At 48.2% G+C, this 19,837-nt stretch overlaps 1 protein-coding gene and 1 long non-coding RNA gene across 20 annotated transcripts in view; one reads left to right on the plus strand and one right to left on the minus strand.

The window, feature by feature from the left end:
* LOC109488881 overlaps positions 1-19,837 on the plus strand; it is a 173,726-nt gene that overhangs the window by 26,416 nt on the left and 127,473 nt on the right. For 10 of the 19 annotated variants that reach the window (XR_004626087.1, XR_004626086.1, XR_004626068.1 and 7 more), the window contains 4 exons: positions 5,714-6,661; positions 7,193-7,365; positions 8,473-8,713; positions 9,083-10,111. The exons of 1 other annotated variant lie outside the window; for it this stretch is intronic. The gene's annotated coding sequence lies outside the window, so the exon portion shown is untranslated. Of the gene's footprint in view, positions 1-5,713; positions 6,662-7,192; positions 7,366-8,472; positions 8,714-9,082; positions 10,112-19,837 lie in introns of those variants that run through there. 8 more of the 19 variants (XR_004626088.1, XR_004626074.1, XR_004626078.1 and 5 more) reach the window with 3 other exon arrangements.
* Positions 10,887-19,548, minus strand: LOC117802664. Its single transcript, XR_004626089.1, has 3 exons — positions 15,523-19,548; positions 14,859-15,061; positions 10,887-11,017 (listed from the first exon to the last, which is right to left on the minus strand). It is a non-coding gene; the product is annotated as an uncharacterized LOC117802664 (long non-coding RNA).

The raw sequence follows: 19,837 nt of genomic DNA on the forward strand, positions 1-19,837 counted from the left end.
CTGCCTTCAGCTCAGGGCGTGATCCCGGCGTTACGGGATCGAGCCCCACATCAGGCTCCTCTGCTATGAGCCTGCTTCTTCCTCTCCCACTCCCCCTGCTTGTGTTCCCTCTCTCGCTGGCTGTCTCTGTCTCTGTCAAATAAATAAATAAAATCTTAAAAAAAAAAAAGGAAAGAGGAGGGAGGACTTCTTGAAGAACTCATATAATAACTTCTACTCTATCCTGTTGGCCACCTGTAGGTGATATGTCATGTCAAGTCATGTCATTTTTCAGCTAGGCACAGTGTCCAAGATTTTATTAGTAAGGAATAAAGAAAGAATGGACTGCCACCAGCAGTCCCTAGCACAAGGTTTGTGTTTTAGTCTGGCGATTATCAAGTTGGGCTAGATTATGCTGCAGAAACTCATTAACCCGCAAATTTGGTGACTTGATGTAACAAAGACCTCTCTCTTGCTCACACAAAGCCTGAGGTAAGTCCAGTGGCTCTGAGGTGTCCCTCCTGTCTGTGTGATGACTTTAATGGCCCCTCTGGCTCAAGATGTGGCTTCTGAGATGCTGAGGTAAGGAGAGATAAAATGGGGGGTTCTCACAAGGGCTGTTCACTGCCCCTGCATGAACGTGACACACGTCACTTCTGCTTACAGTTCTGGGGCCAAAACTAGTCATACAGCCCCTTCCACCTGCAACTGGGCTGGGAAGTACCATCTTCCTTATGGCGATGACCTCTGTGTCTATGCAATTCAGTCTGTTTCCAAACTAAGCCGATTGGATTCAGCAGGTCCTAAAACAAAGTAACAGCCTGGTTTTCAGCAACTGTGCATCAAGTGGTTACTATGTTCCAAAGCATGGTGTCCAATGCGCGGGTACAGATATGAAAAAGCCAGGAATTCTTTTGCAATGAACTTATTGACTAATAAAGAAGACATAAGCACACTGGAGACTAACAATGGCAGAAATAAAAGTAAAAATCGGGTGCTCTGGAAATTGAAAATTGGGAGGATTTCTAGTTGTTGCTCAGGGAAGTTTTTTGGAGGAGGTGATATGCAAATAGGTCCTTGAAAGATGAGTGGAATCAGACTGGGTGACGTGGTCCAATCACCAGGGTCTCCCTCGAGGAGTTTTCTGAATATTAGGAACGCCATGTTATAAATTCAAGGCTACCAGTGTCTAGCTATGTGGTCCTAGGCAAGTTTTTCCCTCTGTAAGCTGAAAGAGTTGGATAAAATGGTCTCTCTTGGCTCTTTTACCTCGAATAACTAATGTGACTCTCCATTTTGTAAAGAAGATTTTTATTTATTTGTTTATTTTACATAATCGCTACACCCAACATGGGGCTCGAACTCATGAACCCGAGATCAAGGGTTGTATGCACCTCCAACTGAGCCACCCAGGCGCCCTGTGATTCTCCAATTCTTTTAATCTTTTTTTTTTTTTAAGATTTTATTTATTTATTTGATGGAGAGAGAGACAGCCAGTGAGAGAGGGAACACAAGCAGGGGGAGTGGGAGAGGAAGCAGCAGGCTCATAGCGGAGGAGCCTGATGTGGGGCTCGATCCCATAATGCCGGGATCATGCCCTGAGCCGAAGGCAGACTCTTAATGACTGCGCCACCCAGGCACCCCAATAATTCTCCAATTCTTAAACCAAGCTTCCAAAAGCCTACTGATGCGGCCACAGCACGACAGACAATAAAGCCATCCAAGCAGAAGCACAGTCGATGCTCATGGAAATATACTTGCAAAAGAGAGAAAAAAATAGAAGAAAAATCTAACTCTCAGGCAATATTCACGATTGTTCTCTCATTTTATTGCAATTTCTTCCCGGAAGTTTTCATGCACAGGTTTAAAGATTTGGTTTTGCTTCTTTTTCTTTTGTACATAGTTGCCAAGTAGAGCGTGGGCTATATTAGAGCCTTCTTTATCTCTTAGTAGACGACCACGAGCATTTTCTTCTATGTTATTTCAAACTCTTTAGGCGCACAAGCAAATATGATAACAGCGATATTCAGACCCATTCCTGTGCCTCCTTCTGATGAGCTATTTAAGGCCAAGTTTCCCTCACATACCAGTGAAGCTTAGTAGAAATGAAATAATATCGTAGGAACTTTAATCTTGCAAGAGCAGGCATCAGGTTGCTTTTATTATAGTTTGGTCATTAAAAAATTTGAGCTCCAACCTGTTGGACACTGACCACATGTCAGTGACTTTAACACCTGCTTTGGATAGATTATTGATTCATTGCTCCCAGCAACTGATGTTCTTTTGCATATGAGCAAACTGAAACTGGGCTTATATAACTTGCTTAAGGTCTCATAACCAGAGAGTGGCTGAACCAGGATCCACATTTCGTTTCTGGGCCTTGTGAGTCAGTCTAACTACTGCGTGGTATTGTCTGTCTGCATGGCAAATAACAGAAACCGAGCTGAAGCTTCTGTATGCAAAAAGGTTGGATGTAACTAAAGCCCAGACAGAAGCTTCAGGTAGGGCAGGATCCAGATGTCCACTGAGGTTCCCTCTTGCCTACCTTGCTCTTGCTCTGTGTTGCCTTCATCTACAGTTAGGCTCTCTGGATGGCAGCCTCCAGCGCCCCTCACAGAGGGTGACTTCATTGCCAATAGGACTTTCTTTTCCAGAATGTCCAATGGAAGTTTAGCAGTAGGTCTCACTGGCTTGTTTTTCCCACGCGGCCGTCCCTGACCCAATCACAGTTGTGGGGGTGGAAATTTCTGGTCACTCAAGTCTCAGTCACAGTAGGTGGGGCAGGTGGGTGGTAAATTTCAGACCTGTTTGAATTTCATGGACAGAAAGGGATTGGTGTTCTCCAAAGGAAAACTAGGGCACTTTTATCACAAGAAGGCAAAATGGGTGCTGGGCGGGCAAAACCAACCAAGCTCTGTCCTCCATGTGGACCCCTGCCGCTTCTCCTTAAGTAGCCATTTTCTCACCCCTCTGCCTCCGAAAGAGAGAACACTTTGTCATGTCGTGTTACCTCCCAAGAACACTTCGCTTATGTCTTAGAAAAATAAATACACAGCCAATTTGCAGGCTATACCTTCCTTAGTTCTGCTATAAATTATATGACTCGTTCTTGGCAAAGCCTGAAGTCAAACCTGGCTTTTTCTCCCCCAGCCCCCACCAACTCGAAGAATGAGTGGTATTCACTGGGGTCGTGTGTCCAGGGATGAATTTGCCCGTCTGAAGGGGATAGCTAAATTTATGGGAAGAATTGCACGTTTGCCGAGAGTTCTAGGCACCAGAGACAGGCTGAGGAGCCTAGAGGCAAGCAGGAGATATTTTTCCTACTGAAATTGGGCCAAACCTTCATTTACGGTATTTATAAAATTTGTGAATCTGGAGGAAATCCATTATGGTCACCTTAGCCACATTAAAATTCCCCAATTTTTTTCCAGCATGTCCCAGGTGGTTTGAGAAGGTGGTACGGGAAAAGACAAAACCAGAAATCAAAAAGTCTGGGTTCTAGGCTCCACTTGGACCCTCATCAGACTGATCCCTTTGTGTCCCTCACTCTTGATTTCCTCCTCTGTAAATGTAGGATTTGGTTTATATGTGTTACTAAATGCTGGGGGACCTGGGCAGTCCCAGCTCAGATATCCATTAGAAACACAATTCATGGGCGGTTGGAACTGCTCCTGAGGCTCAGAGAGTCCTTTCAATATTGTTATTCCAAATCTTTGGGGAGTTTCTATTCCTGGCTATAGCTCGCCTGCTTGGCACTATGCCCGTCCCTAAGTGTGCTGTACGGACAGATTTGCTTTACCAGTAAGGAAATCCGGTTGATTTTATTTTGAGGACTTTTAGGTTTCAAGATTTCACTGGGTAGACATAAAGGCTTCTCAGTGTTGAGAAATTCTGATTCGAACAGTTCATTAAGATGCCCATGGTGTTATGACTCTAGAACACCCTGTCAAGGATGCTGCTGATTATTCAGTTTTTAGCTAGGCCTCTATCCCGATATTTTATGATTTGGGGAGCAACGTCTGCCAGGCTTTCCTGCTATGTCCTAAAACCAAGTATTTTTAAAAACCTCATCTATTAGGAATTTGAATGTGAGATTCTCCTGTATAGTCATTCATTCACCATTTGTGGAGTGCGTATTACCCACCAGGTGCCGTGAAAGAAATTTACCGACACACTTAAATAAATGGCTCTGGCAGGCAAAGGCTCTTTTTAAAGAAGAGGAGGCATAACTGGAAACTAATTTTTTTAAAGGCTGATCCAATAAAATACAAGGCCACCTATCAGTCCTAACTTTCCTGTTTCTTACAGCCTTTTATACTTAAATTACTTTTTTACATCGAGATATCATTCATGTAACATAAAATTCATAATTTTTAACATGTGCACATTAGCGGTTTTTCGTATATTCACTATGTTACACAATCGTCACCTCTCTCATTCCAGAACATTCTACCACCCTAAAAAGAAACCCATATCCATTAACAGTCAGTTCTGATCCCCGTTCTCCTACCCCCTGTCAGCCACTAGTCTACTTATTTTCTCTATGGATTTGTCTATTCTGGACATTTCATGCAATGAAATCATACCGTACGTGGCCTGTTGTGTCTGGCTTCTTTCGCTCAGCAGAATGCTTTCCTGGTCCGCCCATCCACGATGTAGCATGAAGCAGACTTCATTTCCTTACGTTGCCAACTGATGTTCTGTTGCATGGACAGACCACGTCTTCCTCATCCACTCACCGTCTGATGGGCATTTGGGTTATTTACACTTTCTAGTTATTTTTTTTTCAGGATTTTATTTATTTATTTGAGAGAGAGACAGAGAAAGAGAGAGAGAGAGAGCATGAGCGGATGAGCGGGGGGAGGGGCAGAGGAAGAGGGAGAAGCAGGCTCCCCGCTGAGCAGGGAGCCTGTCGTGGGGCTTGATCCCAGGACCCTGAGATCACGCCCTGAGCTGAAGGCAGACACTTAACCGACTGAGCCACCCAGGCGTCCCAAGGCTTTTAGGTTATTATCAACAATGGCTGCTATGAACATTTGTGCACAACTTTTTGTATGAATGTACATTTTCAATTCTCTCGGGTCTGCATCTAGGAGCAGCCCTGTTGGGTTATGTGGGGTGATGACACTAAGGCCACGAAGTGACAAACGCTCCCCCAGTGTTGTAGTCGGCTCCCACCAAGCCCCCCCTTCTATTCCCCGGTGTTGTTCCCAACGAGGGTACAGAGAGGAGTCAAATATGGTGTGTGCGAGGTGTTGACTCTCGAGTCTGTGAGACTTCTGCCGGAATCCTTAAACGCGGTCTAGAAGACACTGCCAGCCCTGTGAGTTGGTGCTGATGGAACCCGCCCAGAATCAAAGGACGGACCGAAGCAAATACCCTCTGTTCTGGATGAGTTTCGGGTGATGTTCCTTAATTATAAACCCAGCTTCCTAGTCTCCATGCTACACTATCAATTCATGTTATGTTTTCTTAATGGAGAAAATGTGCGAGCATCTGGCATTTGCCGTGTCTCTGAAATGAATGATTTTATAGTGAAATCATGTCAACGTGGGAGTTTGGGACCAAGTGTACGACTTCAGTTGAGAAAGAATAACCATCTTGAACGTATCTATCATTCTTCCCCTTTCCCAGCGCTCTGTGTGTGTGTGTGTGTGTGTGTGTGTGTGTTACTGTGTCTCTGACCATGGTCCTGTGAGATGGGCCAGGCGAGCACACATTCTTCCCATTCCAGGGATGGTACCGAACCTCAGGGAGGTGGCATGACCTGCTCTGGGTCAAATGGAAGAGCCAGAAAGAGCCTCTTCACTGAGGCAGTCCTTCCCAAATCCTGCCCCTTGGACTGGTGCCAGGACAGGACAGAGTTTCCATGGAAGCATGCGGAAATGAGACGAGGAAGGGCAAGGTAGTGAGGTTTTCACATCACTAAATTTGTTCCATTTTAAGAACTGTCTTTTATTCTAAAATTAAGTACCTCTTATTGTGATGTTGGTAAACTCTCTCTCTCTCTTTTTGTTTTTACTGTTCCATGAAATCCGCCTGAGTGGGTCAGGCAGCCTCCCAATCTTCTTGATTAATCACGTTGCTGTTTTCCCCCTGAGCCCCTAGCCCTGGGTAAAGTAGGAAAGGCACCCTCTTACAGATCGGGCCATTGTCCCCAAGTGTGGCTGTCACATGCAATTTTGGTATCTGGCCTCCTGGTTTTTGGCTAAAACCCTCTCGGGCTGCTGTGTTTCAGAGAGTCACAGACTGGTGGGCTCACCATGCAGGCATGGAAATGACTTGTTCAGTCTTCTGGTTTCTAATTGTGAGTAAATACGTCTTCAGTTGGATTTGCTAATTATTGTGATTTTTCGCGGTGTGGCGTGGGGGGAGGAGGTTGGATCGGACGTTTCTAGCAAAGTGCCATTGGCTATATTTGAAAGGCTGTAGCAATTACTCGTTTTCTGCTTGCTTCTCCATCTGGGTAGAAAGCAAGACTCAACCCAGACAGGTTAATTAACTTGCCCACATCACGTACCAGTGAGAGAGACTAGAAGCAGAGAGCTTCCTACTTCTAAATATTACTCATCAACTTTAAAATGTAATCGTGGGAACGACGTGCAAGTTACCAATGGAAAAATCCACCCGGCTCTCTGGAAACACTGAGCAAAAAGACACAGCAGGATCAGAGCGTTCTCAGGTCACTGAGTGCCAGCTACCCCTCCCCTAAAGCCTCCTTCCCAAACTTTTCGACTAGAATCCGCCTCGCTCCTCTTGTCGCTTCTGCCTGCTGCCTTCAGGATCTCTGGAGAAGAATCTGTCTTCTCTAGAGGGTGGGGTTTCCCGTGTGTTCCAGCTACTTCTCCTTCCGTTCGCCCTTACACGTAGTCTTGTTCTCCTCCCCATTTTACAGATGAAAAGCCTAAGGCACAGAGAGGTTAAGAAACTTGCCCAAGGTCACACAGTGGCAGGGCCTGTACACCAACCTGGCCATGGGGCCTCAGAGGTGGTCTGTGAGCCCCTGTGCTGTACTGTCTTCTCTGGCTAAGTGGCTTTCCTCCTTTTACCTCCGTCCAGGGTGTTTCCTTACCTAAGTGAAGTTAGTTACCTGAACTAGACAATTCACTGACGTTTTCCTGTGTACTTGGCTTTTGCTGGGGAGACCATAGCAAATGTCACGGAAAGACCACGGGCTCTGGAGTCCAACAGCGGTACTCACCTGCTTCTGCAGATACTTCCTAGCGGTGTGACCTTGACTCGTCGGTGAGCTGGGAGAGCCTCGACTGACTCATCTGTATGTTTGAGATAAGAATGCGTGATGTGTCCCGCCAAGGAGTCAGGCTGAGAGTGTGAGTGCCGGCTCAGGAAGAGGACGGCCTGTGGCATGCTCTCCGTGGTCAGCAGGTGCAGGCCCATTTGTCTCTCCTTGCCCCCCCCCCCTTCTCCTACTGAAATGCTCATGTAGGCTTGGTGTTTTCTCCTGGCTCACACCATCTGCTCCTTTGCTGGAAGACGGCAAGGACGCATCCCCTGAGAGGCTGCGTGGCGTGGAGCGGTGCATTCAGAAAGGGTGCAAGTGTTAAATGGAGTGTTTTCTTGTGGGAAATTAGAAACACCGTCAGAGAGAGAGAGAGAGGGTCTATGGAATCCTGAGTTGTCCCCCGTGAGCGTTTGCACCAAAGGGAAGTGAGAAATGGAGATGAAGGGGCAGGGCTGGGACACCAGTCCCATTTCTCACATGTCGTTGATTGATCAGGGAGGAGGCCTGCAGGCTGGGGACGCTGCTCCCAGGATGTGAGCTCCCTGCCCAGGGAGGACAAGGCTGCCGGCTGCCTGCCACCCGGGGCCCTCCTCGGATAGCCTGAGGGATTTCCCAAACTCAATGAGATGCTCCTGCTTGTCTGCCTTTGTTTCGAGAAGGGGACTATAGCTTATAATTCTTCCTATCACTAAAGTTGTTACCGTCACAGGCAGAAGTGGCCTTGTATGTTCTGTACCTACAGACCCTGCTGTCCGCTGGGCAAAAATGAGCGTGTTTAACGCAAAAACAAAGGCGATGATGCGGAATGCCCAGCATTTAAAAAATTCCTTCATCCTTTCACGCAAAGGACGAAGCAACAGTATTAAAGACAATTTTGAAAATAGGATTAAAAAAATCAGCCATGATTCTGCCGGCTTAAACTTCTAGGATTATTTTTGTGTATTAGATTTTTTCCTTTCCTTTTCTTTTCTTGTTTTTTTTTGTGTGTGTATTAGATTTTAATCTTTTCCTTCATCTACAGAGATTCTGTTGAGTGTAATCATATTGTAGATGTCACTGGATGTATCGTGGGCCTAGAATTTTGCATCTGTGTTCTTTATAATTGCCATTTTAACGGCTTACATGGGAAAGGGGAGAACAGGCTCCTCTTAGGAATGAAGAGAGTGACTCCCGGGCATGTGACAGTGATGGGAGATCATTGCTAACCCGTGTCCCTATTGGTGATTCTTGCCCGTTTTGTGCAATTATAGACGACGCTGTTGAGCAGCTAAGAATGGCTTATAGCTACTAGACAGAGACCTAAGCATAGGATCTTCAACACATGAAAAGAAAAAAAACGAAGCCGAAGGTAGACTGCTGGTCTGTTGCTGTAAGATGACATCAGTGGCCTGGGCTGCTCTGTTTTTCTGCTTTGCCATCCTTCCTGCATGGCTTCCAAGTTCAAAGTTGCAAGATAGCTGGTGAACTGTCACTCTAGGGTCTGAATTCCAGGTGAGAAGTGGGAAGAAGAGAGCAGGGCACTTCCCCACTTCTGCTGTCTATTCTGTTTTTTTTAAAAGATTTTATTTATTTATTTATTTATTTATTTATTTATTTATTTGAGAGAGCGAGCATACACAAGCAGTGGGAGGGGGGAGGCAGGGGGAGAAGCAGACTCCCCGCTGAGCAGGGAGCCCAAGGTGCGACAGGATCCCAGGACCCTGAGATCATGACCTCAGCGGGAGGCAGATGGGCTGAGCCACCCAGGCGCCCCTATTTCTTTTTAAAGATCCTCCCCAGAATTTCCGTGTCAGAGCCCCTCCACCGTGTGTTCGTGGACGAATGAGACAGACGGTCTGAGGCTCATTTTGTCATCTGTAGGTGACAGCAGCAGCCCCCGCCTCCCCTAGAGCGTGTGAAAGAAGGCTGCGGATCCAGACCCAGCCCTGATGCAAGTGTTGCATGAAATGAGCACTTGCAGTCCGTTGCGGGCTGCATTCGCTCTGTGTTCCCGCTACAGAAGAACACGGCCCAGAATGCAGAACCACCCCCCTTCCCCATCCCGAAGTGCTACTGGGAAGGACAGAAAGCGGAAGTGGACCCTGTTTGGTTCATGTCAAAGGGAAGTTCGGGAACGACGAGATTCCGGACGGCGCTGGGAGCGATCGAGTCCGTTACCCTCCATGCCTTTGCTGTCTGGGAGGGAAACCTCGTGTTGCGAAAACAGGCCACCACTAAACTCAGGCTGGAAAATCCTAATGCAGGCAGTTCCTCAAAAACTCACAGGCCTCCAGGCCAGTGGACATCCCCCTGTTGTGGCTGGAGTAGTCCAGAGCTCAGTAATCAAAATAGTATATCACACAAAAATCGAGGCCAGGGACCCTATGTGCTTACCTCTGCTTTCCAGGGCCTCACACCCGGAGGTGCCTGAGCGGAGCTCTCATTATTAACTCCACCCCTGAAGACCTAGGGCCAGCCTCACGTGTGTCCTCGGGGGCTGTGTGTGCTGCCCAGCCCAGCCCAGCATCGGGGCCTGGAGCCTAGAAGGACTGCCCGGGCTGGAGGCATATTTTTGAGCAAAAGTAGTTCCCCTGGTGATTATCGGTAACCTCCTGAACTCTAATTCTGTGTAGACGCTTAGTACTCCACGCGATTTTGCTCGTTTAATCCTCCCCACAGCAGCGGGTATTACAGAATGCTCATTCTACTGAAGAAGCAACAGAGGCTCAGAGAGGGTGAGTAATTTGCCCAGAGTCACAAAGCTAGGGAAAAGGAGAAACTCGCTCAGAATTACTAAACCCGGACATAGATTTTCCTGGAAAATCACTGTGACGTCCTGTAAACGGATTGTAAACCGTCCTTCAGGAATCTTTATTTCACTGAATTCACTGATTTGTAAACAGCCCACCATAAGCAAATGATTTAGTGTCTTTAATTCTTGGTTTCCTCATCTGAGGAAAGGGAAAATAACGCCGCCCCCTCCTCGGGTTTCTGCGAGGATGAAACGCATACGCGGCATCTGGTCCACAGCAGACGCTCAGTATATCCCGGCCGCCATGCCTCCCGCTAGTTTTGTTCATTTGACGCGCAGTTCTTCATTTGTGAGGTACATCGCAATCATCCATGGATGGGTCCTTTTCAAAATGTAGAAGTCTGGGACCCGAGTGTGGTATTTTGAAAAAGTTCCCCAAGTGATTCCAATTCATATTTCTGCATGAGAATCGCTGCTGGGTGTGGCCCAGTATCATTAAGAGTCTAATTTGTTCATGACACCATGCTATGGGCTAAGATGCCTCCTAAAAGCAAAGTCGTGCGAGATGAGTGCATTCCCAAGGGAGACGAGAGGTGGGGGCAGTCAGGAAGGCCTCTCGGAGATGGCGTAACTGGGCTGGGCTCGAAGGCTCGGCAGGGTTAGCACGCTAAGGATGGTATCAGGGTGGTGAGTGAAGACAAGAGACAGAGGATGTCGGTGGTGACACTTGTGGCTGGAACATAAGGCGTGCTTTGGGGGGACTTGGGAGTTGAGGCCCGTTGGTTGGGTGGAGTCAGAGAGCTGGAGGGGCTTGGATTCCTGACCAAGTGGGTTTGTATGACGTGTGGAAGAGCACGATCAGCCACCGGTTGGTTTCAGGCCAGAGAGCCAAATGCTCAGAACTGTTCCCTCCGGAGATAAATCTGGCACCCTAACACATTAGAAAGTGAGGAACCCGCAGGCAAGAAACACACGAAGTTCTTCTTGGTCTCAGAACAAGAGCTTGGGCCAGGAGGGATACCGACGGTCGGTCAGGGTGCAGGGACAATTACACAACCTGGAGACTAATTGTTTGGTGGGGGAGGGGTGGTGAGGGGAAGAAGAAGTGAAGACAGTTTTGAGATTTGAGCCTGGGTGCTGGGAAGAGCTGTGCTGTGACCAGAGAAAGGGAAGTTGGGGTGTGAGCTGGGTTGGGGGAGGCAACCTGATGAGTTGATGTGCTGAGTTTGAATGCCCAGGAAGTAGGTGCAGACATTTAGTTCAGTGGAAACGTGCTGTTCGAGGGGAAGAGTAGAGCTACACACAAACAAATAAACAAAAACAACACTGTGGGGGTGTTGCCTGGAGTCTCAGCAGTGGATGAACTCTAAGGGAGGGAGAGCAGAGCAGGGACGCTTAGCCTGGAGTCTGTGGATGGGCTTCTTGGTTGAGAGATGCCTGTGAACCCCTTGGCATGTGAGCAGAACATTATGCGTGTGAAAGAGTCCACAATTTCATTGGTTTATTTACCCTAAACAAGATTAAGAACCACTGTTATATATAGAAAGAGGTGAACTGAGATGGTGCTCATGGACATTTTACATAATGGGCACTGAGGAAAAAAGCCCAGCCAATCTCTGCACCCCCGACTCCCACAGCTCAGACCCTGTGCTGGTCAACCTCCCCGTGGCAGACTTTTCCATCAGGGTTGTCTCACAAATGTTTCTTCTTGCCAAGACAATTCAGTGGGGGAAAGAATCATCTTTTTAGCACACGGTCCTGAGAAACTGGAAATCCATATACCAAAGAATGAATCTGGACCCCTACCTCACACTATATACCAAGTTAACTCAAAACTGGTTAAAGATGAGGGTGCCTGGGTGGCTCAGTCGGTGAAGCGTCCCACTCTTGAGTTCGGCTCAGGTCATGATCTCAGGGTTGTGAGATTGAGCCTCGAGTCGCGCTCTGCACTGAGCGTGGAGTCTGCTCAAGATTCTCTCTCTTCGTCTCCCTCTGCCCCTCCTCCCACTTAAGCACTCTCTAAATAAATAAATAAACAAATAAAATCTTTAAAAATTGGTTGAAAATATACATATAAAGGTAAAACGATGAAACTCTCAAACAGTTTTAAGATGGAGGTCTTTGTGATTTGGATTAGGCAATGATTTCCTAGATGTGGCACATAAAGCACAGAAAACCAAAGAGTGAACTGGAGTTCACCCAACTGTTAGTTTTGTGCTTCAAGGACACTATCAAAAAAGCAAAGAGACAGCCCATGGGATGGTAGAAAACATTTGCAAGTCATATATCTAAAAAGGGCCTACTATCCAGAATATATAAAGAAATCTTACGACTCAACAAGACAAAGACAAATTAACCCACATAAAAATGGCAGAAGATTTGAATAAACATTTCTCTAAATAAAATGTAAAAACAGCCGAGAAGCACATGAAAAAAATGCTCAATATCATTAGTCATCAGGGAATTGCAAATCAGAGCACAATGAGATACCACTTCATACCCACTAGGATGGCAATAATAATAATAATAATAACAGACAGCAGCATGCATGCATTGGCAAGCATATAAAGAAATTGGAATCCTCCTACAGGACAGGTGGGCACATTAAATGGATGGCCATTTTGGAAAACCAGTTTGGCAGTTCCTGAAAAGGTTAAATATGGAGTTACTACGTGACCCCACAATTCCTCTTCTAGGTATATACCCTGGAGAGCTGAAAACAGATGTTCACCCAAAACCCTGTACACATTCATAGCAGCATTATTCATAATAGCCAAAAAGTAGGAACAATCCAAATGGCCTTCAACTGATGAATGAAGAAATAAAAGGTGGGATATCCATACCATGAAATATTATTCAGCCGTCAAGAGGAACGGAGTACTAATATATGCTACCGTATGAATGAGCCTTGACAACACTATGCTAAGTGAAAGATGCCAGACACAAAAGGCCACATGTATGATTCCATTTAAATGAAATATCTAGGGGCACCTGGTGGTGCAGTCAGTTGAGCCTCTGACTCTTGATTTTGGCTCAGGTCATGATCTCCAGGTCATGAGATCAAGCCCTGCGTCCAGGCTCTGCTCTTAGTGGGCGATCTGCGTGGGATTCTCGCTCTCTCCTTCTCCTTCTGTCCCTCCCCCCACACTTGTGCACAGGCACTCTCTCTCTCTCAATACATGCATATATACATACATAAATACATACTTAAATAAATGGAAAATCTAGAATAGGCAAATTCATGGAAACAAAAAGTGGACTAGTGATTGCCAGGAGTTGGGGGAGGAGAGGAATGGGGAATGACGGCTAATGGGTAGGGAGTTTATTTGAGGGTGATGGAAATGTTCTGGAATTGGCTAGTGTAGACAGTTACATAGCCTTGTGAATATATTAAAAATCAGTGGTGAATTTTATGGTATGTGAAATTGTCTCTCAATTAGAGAGATGCTCTCCTGCCTTTGCTCATTCTGATTGTCCTTCGACGGGGTGGAAATGATATCCGTACTCCAAGAAGAAGGAATCACATGAACAAAGCCACAGAGATGGGAGAGACAGGTGTCAGAGGGTTGTGGATGTGTATGGAACACAGGTGTGTGTACAGAGGAATCAGGATGGAGCTGAAAAGATCAGTTGGCATCAGAATGTCAAGCCAGTTGGTCATTGGGTGTCATAAATGTATTTATGCATATTTAAATTTAAAAGCACTACTTTGAGCATTTGAACAAAAAGGCCTGACCCCTCCCCACGCAGGGCCCAGCAGTCTAGCTGTGGTGGGATTGAACAGATATTTAATTCAAATTCCGTTACCCAGTTTTCAGGGCATGAAGGGCTGGAAGCTTGCGTGCTCTGGAAGTGTGATAGTGGATGGTACTGGGTGTGAAGGGATCCAGGGAAGTGATGGGGGTAAGAGCAGGTGCAATGTGGGAAGACCTATTTCCAGGCCAGTGGCCTTGGGCTGACTGCGGAGGCAGCTGGGAGCCAGTGAAAGGGTTGGGCCTGGAGGGAGATGGGCCAGAGCAAAGCCATGGGAAGACTTAGCCAATGGCGGCCCTTCAACTCACCACCCAAGGCTCTTTGGAGAGCCAACTTGCCCAGACACCTAAGTTGATCGTTTGGACGCTTGGGACAGGGTCCACTGGAACACCACACCAGCCACGTCCAGGGCCACCCACTTGCGGTGGAGATGCCCACTTTAGGAAACCCTGCCCTAGTTCCCTGTCGCTGGGTGAGGCTGGCCCTGGAGTGGGGTCTGGGCTCAGATCCTGGGTGAGCCACTTCCAAACTGTGGGACGGAAGGTGAGAGCTCCTTAGGCTATCAGGGCCCTTGAAGAAAGGCTCGTTTTAAAAGGGGGGATAATACTACCAACCTGAACATTTAGTATAGGCCTGTCACTGTCCTATCTTAGCCGTGTGACTTACTCGGGGCTTAGAGGCAATGAGAGGGGGAAGGATTTGAGGGCAAAGAGACCTTTAAAAATTTTGGTTTTGAGCATCTTAAATCCTACCCTACAGGAAGAAAAGAGGGAAGAACACCATGACAGCTTGAGGGCTGACTAGGCGCCAGGCCTTGGCTGGACCTCCACATCCACTTGAACTCGAAGCCCAACTCACTTCACAGATGATCCTGGCTTCTGTGGCTATGCCGCCTGCTTCCACATCAAAATTTAGTTCGGCAGGCATTGGTGAAGGGCCGGCCAGGGGACAGGCTCTGGGAGGTGCTGGCGGGACACGGATGTGGGTGACACATGGGCCTGTGTTCAGCACATGCCCCCTCTACCGGGGGACATGGTCAGATGCTGCTATGACCTGTCCTGAGGCCTATGGCGACTCAAGGGTGGAGAGACTGATTCCAACAGACGGAAAGGAGAAGAATTGCAGCGGGCAAGAATTCCCACATCCACTTACATTGCAAGCTCCTTAAAGGGGAAAACTCCCCATCCCATGTCAGAGCTGTTGAGAGGCGCCTGGGCCGTGTGGCTCCATGATGCACTCAGCTGACTCACTGACAAGTTCTTCAGCCCTTGGCTTCCTGGGGCCACGGGCATGCAGGTCCCCGAAACCCCTTCTTTGTGGCCAGGGCTTGTTAGGAAGTCTGCAGCAATTCTTGCCTTTATTTAAAAAACAAACATACCGTGGCAAGGAAATCTCGGTGAAAACAGCAAACGCCTGCCTGCCTCCTTCATTCTGCTTGTCCTGCTCCCCTGTACCCGCGGAGGGTTGTCAGGGCCTGGAAGCCATGACTTCCTGGACAAGTCTGCTCCGTGGAGAGCTGGAGTTTGGCCTGTGGCCTGGGCTCCTGGCATGTATTTTTTCCTAAGATTGTGCGGAAAGGAGGGTGGCCAAGCCAGTTGGGTTGAGCACAGGGCTTTGAAAAGTGGGAGCTTGGGAATGGAGCACGGAGCAGCCCCCTGGCTGGGAGGAGCTGCCTCTGTTAGCCATCAGGATGCAGGGGGTAAGTCACCTGGACTGCCCTATTGTACTGGTTTCTGTGGGCTCCTTTTGTTAAAAAACCCCAGCAAAGTGGATGTTTGCTAAAGGAGCTTTTGTTCAGGGGGAAAAGCGCTTCTACCTTAGAACAGGAAAGGCGTCAGCGGCGGTGGGGGGAAGAGTGGCCTGCCCTCTTCGCAGAGAGCCACCTGCTGGCCCTCCGCGGTAAGGACGGCTCTTGGAGCGGCCTCCCTCGCTCCTGGTTCTGGGCTGGGGGAAATGGCCTCCCCAGCACAGCGGACAGACTCCTCTCCACCACAGTGTACCAGGCGGCTGCCCAATTTGGTCTTCCTCACTGTGGCTTTCAGGAGGCCACAGGCCCTGCCCCGAGGCTTCCTGTCAGCCCCCTCCCTCATCCCAGTCCCACCAGCCCCGCCGCCCTCCCCAGGGCCTTTGCACTTCCTTTCCTCGGCTCAGGGTACCTCTCTCCAGCATCGTCCCAGGCTGTTTCCTTCCCATGGCTCCTGGGTCAGCTCATATAAGCTTCTCTCAGAAAGGCTTTTCTGGACTCCTCCCTCTCAAGCAGTCCCCGAATCAAGGCATTCTGCATCACACTTCTTTGCTTCGTTTTACTCATGGGCTATTTCATGGTACCTAAAATGAGCTCATTTATTCACGTCCTTTCCCCCTTGCGTGTCGTCCATGTTAAGTCTCAGAGAGCAAGCCCTCGTCTCTCTGTTCCATCTCTGTTTCCCTGGCTTGTGTTTGGTGTCCAGGAAGTATATGTGGAAAACCATGGATAGAACGGAAAGCATAAAACCCGGCAAGGTAGACGCTTTAGGGCCCAGACAGGTCTGTCTAAGGTTGTGCTGGATTCCTCCTCACTCCCTCTGTTTCTTTCCTGCTAAAAGTCTATCAAAGGGTCTCTTTGTGGCTTGCATCCATTTTCCTCTGGGACTGTATCTTGGTTGCCAGGAATTTGGTTCTTTCCACCCTCCGACCTCACTCTGTCCCTTTCTCGGTTCAGTTTGTCCCCACACTCTTTAATGGCTTGAGCAGGGGCTGTATGGATTGGGGAAAGCCATCTTCCATCTTTGAGGAACCGTGGTTTTTAGACGTTTCCAAATATCCGACATAAAATTGTTGAACCGTCAAGAGAAGTTCATTCCTCATCTGCTCAAAGCTCACAGTGCATTTCCCTGGTGACAGAGAACCCTCGGAGCCATGCCACAGCCCTTTGCCCACAGGGTGCATGGCATTTTGTTTCTTCACTGGCAGCCAAGACTCTCCCTGCCCAGCTTCCTTAAGGAAGAGCCCTCAGATTCCAGAAGACACCTGCTCATTGTTCGCCAGGCTCCCTGTATCTGTGCTTCAGCCGAGCGTTCTCCCTTAGTCTTTGCTTTAGTTTCTTCCAGATGTGTGTGTGCATGTGTGCGTGCGTGTGTGTATGTACACAGCCCTGGTGTACACACACACACGCACACGCACATGCACGCACACACACACACACGCATGCATGGGGTCTTTTTTCCCATCGACAGCTAGAAAACATGAGCTCCAGCCACTGGTTCAATACACTGAGAATGTCCAGCGATTTCTCCACATTCTTTGGGGGTGGTTTTCCTGTCACCGCCCGTGGCTCCCAATTCCTCCCGATTTCTTATTTTGTGGCTCTGCTTTTACTGTTATTCTCTTCAGTGTTTGACTCGTACTTGAAATGGAGTCCATCCTTGGGTTCCGCCAACACAAACAAAAACAAACAAACAAACAAAAAATCCCGCTCATGCATGGGAATTTGTAGGGAAGATTTTAGAGCAGAACTGAGAGAAAGATGGAGGGGCTTTGAGTGCAACAGGACCCAGCTACACACTGGGACTCGCCATCTCGGGGTCCCCCAGGTGGCGCAGTAGGTTAAGCACCTGACTCTTGCTTCTGACTCAGGTCATGATCTTCGGGTCTTGAGATCAAGCCCCGTGTTGCGCCCCGGGCTCCCCAGTTTGCCGGCCCCTCCTTCATCGACCTCTCTTTTTCTCACCCCTCCCTTCCGCGTTTTTCCCACTAATTCCAGTTCTGGTGATGATTTATGTAAGCAGTCCAACTCTGCCCCAGCCTCTCTTCCCACACTGCATCTCCCAACCAGTCAAGGTGCTCAGCAGATCCAGAAGGTTTCCTGTTTATTAAGAGCCCTTCTCCTTAGAAGAGCAATTGTGGTTTAAACACATTTTCCTCTCCTTTGCAAGTGAGTTCTCCCAGGAAAGGCCAGTGGGAACCTGATGGCCTGGGTGTCATCCAAAGGAAGGCCCCAGAAAGTACCGAAGCTAACACCAGCTCTTCAGAGGCAGCTCGTCACCTACTTCCTCCTCTATTCTGAGAGGCTAACTAGCTCAAGGATCCCTAGGAGTGGCTGAAATCAAACTGTCGAAGTTTCTAGAATAGCTTTATCTCCCTAGGCCAGCCATGAGCCCCTGAGACCCGTTTGCCCTTTTCCTGGGAGTGTTTTATTTCATCTTGGGTGAACCAGCAGTTTTCACGAGCTTTTTTCAGCCTGGAACTTAATACAAAGAAACACAAGAGAATCTTTCCCCTTTTCATACAGGCAGTGGCAGAGCTGGGCGGGTGGCAGGGTGCTCGTTGCTTCTTGAGCGGGCTGCTTTGCACAGGGAGCCCGGGAATGAGAAGGCATTTGGAGAGGCACAGAGTGTGTGAGCTCAGTGGCCTTTGGAGAGCCTGCCGATTAGCAGCCCCTTCTCTGTGGCTGCAGGATTCCAAGCCCAGAGCAGTGAAGCAATGAAGTCGCTCAAGGTCACACATCAAGGATATGTAACTTATTTATGGTCCACCATTCAGTTGGGTAGGAAGCAGGAGTCCCCTTGGGCGGCCCTGGCTCTGGGAGAGGCCCACTTAAGGGATGTCGGTACTGCCGGAGGGAGCGCGCAGTTCTCTGAATCAAGGAAAAATGAGTCAATGGCTCGTTTTCTTTAGCTGTTGAACTTGAAACATCTGAGCTGTGGTTCCGTATTCATGGTGGTAGGCGCTTTCGGTGAGGGGCTGGACGGTGGCAGGGGGGACCCAGAAGATGGTGATTAGGTTCTTTAAGTCATCTGGGCGGGGGGAGGAGGAAGACAAGGGCAGGAGGCGGGTTTCTCCACAGTGGTGAAATGAAGACATGTAGATGGGTCACTCTGCTGCCCTCTTTCCCGCCTGGACTGCAGTGCCAATAGAATCCAGTGGAGTTCCTCTGAGGACAGGTTGCGATGTAAACAGGAATTGGAGGGAGAAATTGCTGCACAGGATGGCTTGTGACAGAGACTCAATCGTGATCAGTTTAATTCAGCTCAACAAGTCGTTCTCGGGCACCCAGGAGGCGTTGCGTGCAAAGCCAGGCTTGCTGTGTGGAGCCAGGAGAAAGGGTTTCCAGTCCTGTTATACCCAGGACCAGACAATCTTATCAGGAAGCCAAGACCCATCCAGGTGGAGCAGACAGAACATGAGACTGACGAGCTCAAAGGCCACCGGTCATGGTGCAGACAGTACATGTTCTGGAAAGGCATGAGGAAAAGGGTCAAGAGTAGTGGTCATGAGGCGGTGGAAAAGCAGCTGGAGTGAGAGCCCCTCATTTTGGGGGCTGTGTATTTCTCCTGTATGCATCCCCTAGCCTGAGGCTCCGCCCTTAGCAGGTGCTCCGTAGAAACCTCGGTGATGGAGGGAGTGGAGGGCAGACAGAACAGAGGAGAGCCGACGCCTGCAAGAGCCAGCCCAACCTGGCAGAGCAGAGAGGGTTTGTGGCTGACCTGCAGGCAGGGCGGGCGGGCTGGACTGTCTCTAGATAGAGTCTGAACTTGCTCTGAGGTCCAGGGAACCACAGGAGAGGCAAGGGGCCGTGCATTTTTTTTTTTTAATGGAAGTATAGTTGACACACGTTACATTAGTTTTTAGGTGGACGACATAGTGAGCGGACAGCCCTGCATTATGCTGTGCTCACAAGTGTAGCTACCATCTGTCATCAAACAAGGGTCATAGTACCATCGACTCTACTCCCTATGCAACACCTTTCCCCATGACTTATTCCTTCCAGAACGGGAAGCCTAACCTCCTGCTCCCCTTCCGCCATTTTGTCCCTCCCCCACCCCCTCTGACAACCATCAGTTTGTTCTCTGTTTATGGGTTTGTTTTTGCTTTTTTGGTTTGTTTATCCAATTGTTTTGTTTTTGTAAGATTCTACATATAAATGACATCATATGGTATTCCTCTTTCTTTGATTTGTTTCCATTAGCATAATACTCTAGGTCCATCCGTATTGTTACAAATGGCAAAATCCCATTCTTTTTAATGGTTGAGTAATATTCCATGTCTTTCATCTATCTATCTATCATCTATCTATCTATCTATCTATCTATCATCTATCTATCTATCTATCTGTCATCTATCTATCTCTATATATCACATCTTCTTTATCC

The sequence above is a fragment of the Ailuropoda melanoleuca genome, chromosome 6, assembly GCF_002007445.2.
Source record: "Ailuropoda melanoleuca isolate Jingjing chromosome 6, ASM200744v2, whole genome shotgun sequence".
NCBI lineage: Eukaryota > Metazoa > Chordata > Mammalia > Carnivora > Ursidae > Ailuropoda > Ailuropoda melanoleuca.